A 2,840-nucleotide genomic window follows, 5' to 3' on the forward strand; every position below is an offset into this window, starting at 1 on the left:
CCCCCCGCTGGCCTGGTTGCCTCTTACTGCCCCCCCGCCAGCCTGGTCGCCCCTAACTGCCCCACCCCCGCCAGCCTGGTCACTCCCAACTGCCCCCCCTGCTGGCCTGGTAGCACCCAACTGCCCCCCGCTGCCGGCATGGTTGCCCCTCACGGCTCCCCTGCCAGCCTGGTCACCCCACACAGCCTGCAGGACAGACCTTTGGACGTCCCACACTAACCCCCCTGCCAACCTGGTTGTAGGCAGCCATCTTGTGAGGGTGTGAGGGTTCGTTTGCATATTACCTCTTTTATTATATAGGATATCACTACTTCAAATATATATCACTATATATGTCATCTATATGTATCACTATTTCAAAATCACAGTAGTTATTACTCTGCTAAATCCTGTTACTTAAATGCATTAATAGACACATATATTAATATATCACAAATTTGTTTTTAGATATATTCTAGTATTTCAATATAACATCTATTTTCTTTCATTCACTTAAAATCATTACTCTAAAAAGGCTCCAACATCCACCCACATCCATCCATTCATTAAAGGCAGGAAGGGAAACCAATCATGAGGATATTCTAATTATTCGGGAAATAAGTAATTAGGAGATGAATCCAGGCAAAATTAGAAATCATTCCAATTTTAATCAATTTATCTAATACAAAATTCTTAATTTTCTTTCCCAAATTGTCTCCTGGTTTCTCAGTCATCTCTGACTTCTTCCTTCACAATCAATCAGCAAAAGCTTTTTTTCTATCACATTTGACAGAAATCTATTTCTTGACTTACCATTTCATGTTTTAACTCTTTAAAAAAAAAGAGAGACTCCCTCCTCCTATTCTGGTCTCCTCAACTCATTCTGCACACCTCAACAAGAATCTTCAATAATTGTTTTCAAAGTACCAACATGCCCAAAATCACTCAATGTTCCCAATGTCATTAAAAGTAATATTGATACTTATGAAATTCTAGAGACACATTTACAATAACTATTAATCAAAACTATCATATAGGTATGCCCTACAAAATATGATCTAAGACATTATAAAACTCAGGTATTAATAATAGAACCTCAATTTATTGATGTAAAAAAATGCAGCTCTAGAGTTGAACCTAGCTGAACCTAGTAAGAAATTTTAATTCCTTACTCACGCATTCAAACCCCTCCATAATAATCATGCTCCAATGTGCCTTATCAGCCTCCTTCCCACTGAAGCTCTGGAAGTTTACTGGAAGTTAACTCAACTTCCCTCTCATCTTTGAATCTAGACTGATACCTTTCTGCTAACTACATATTTGTTGATGTAATTTCTACTGCTTGCAATGCCATTTGATTATTCATTCATTTAACAAGCAATTATTAAGCCCATGATATATAACAAACATTTAGTACATAGTTAAGCCTCTACTGTGTATCAAACACTTGAGCTATAAGGGTGAGGTATCTCTGCCCTTATAAACTCTCAGCCCAATGGAAAAACAGAGACATAGATCAGGTAAACACAAGCCAATTTGTAAATGTTATGGAAGAAGAATGCATAGGGTGCTAGGGGAGCACAAAGAAAGAGCATAAAGCAAACAGTGTGTCAGCAAAGTTTCCCAGGGTAGGGAGAACCTGAGGTGAATTATTAAAGAAGTCAGTGAGGTCATAAAATATAAGGTATTGTAAGCACACATAAAGCATAAACCAAGCTATAAGTTTCTCGATATAGCTAGGATAAGGAATATGTTCAAGAGAGAGGAGTAGTAAGTGATAAAACTGGAGAGGTATACAAGGACAAGATCATAAGGAGCCTTACATATAATTCTATGAAATCTCCATTTTATTATAAAAGCAATAAGCAGCAGCAAGTAATCTCAGAAAAGTACACAGGTTTAGGAATTCCAATAACCTAAATCTGAATTCAAGCTCTGACATTTACTTGCTATATGACTTTCAACAAGGATGCCTCTCTAAGCTTCCGTTTCCTCAACTATAAAATAGGAATTAATATCAATTTTGCCAGAATTCTAATAAGTTAATTCATGTAAATCTCCTAGCACAGGAGTCCGCAAACTACAGCTTGGTTTGACAGCAATGAATGGCCTTTACATCTTAGGATTGTTAAAAGAAAAAGAAAAAAACAAAACTACAACTAAAACATAAAGGAGACTATAGAACAGAGATCTTAATGTGATCCAAAAAGCCAAAATATTTACTATATATGGTCCTTTATATAAAAAACAACTTGTCAAGTCCTGCCCTTACACATAATAGGCAACCAAAAAATAGTAACTTATCATTGAAGGACTTTAGATAGGGAATTTAAGCAATGTCTAATGACTTACAGATTTCTCTGGCAACAATGCATGCAAAGGAAAAGAAATTAAATAATGAATGCTGGATTTTGCAATAGTCCACTAACTTTCCTTCCTTCTCCTAAGGCTAAAGGTGAGGTCAACTTCTACACCTCCTCTCTTTATCCATCCCATAAGGTTACAAACCCGTATGTACCCTGTACTTTATAGCATTTCATGTCCTTTGTTGCTTACCATATTCTGCCTTCACTTGTTTGCTATTTACCCAAAGTTAAATACCCTCTAAGTATAAGTAGTGTAGGAGTATTTTAAAGTCAAACATCCTGTTCTAAATATTTGTTTTACCAACACTTAAAACTTTTTAACTTGTATGTCTCCTAATAAGAAGAAACAGTAATAGCTAATATATACAGTGTTTTCATTTAGTTTTTTTATTACGATGTTTTCTTACATACTATTCTAAGCACTTTATAAGTATTATTTCATTTAATCCTCACAACAACCTCGTAAGATAAGGACTATTATCTATATTACAAATG

This window comes from Myotis lucifugus, unplaced genomic scaffold, assembly GCF_000147115.1.
Source record: "Myotis lucifugus unplaced genomic scaffold, Myoluc2.0 scaffold_12, whole genome shotgun sequence".
NCBI lineage: Eukaryota > Metazoa > Chordata > Mammalia > Chiroptera > Vespertilionidae > Myotis > Myotis lucifugus.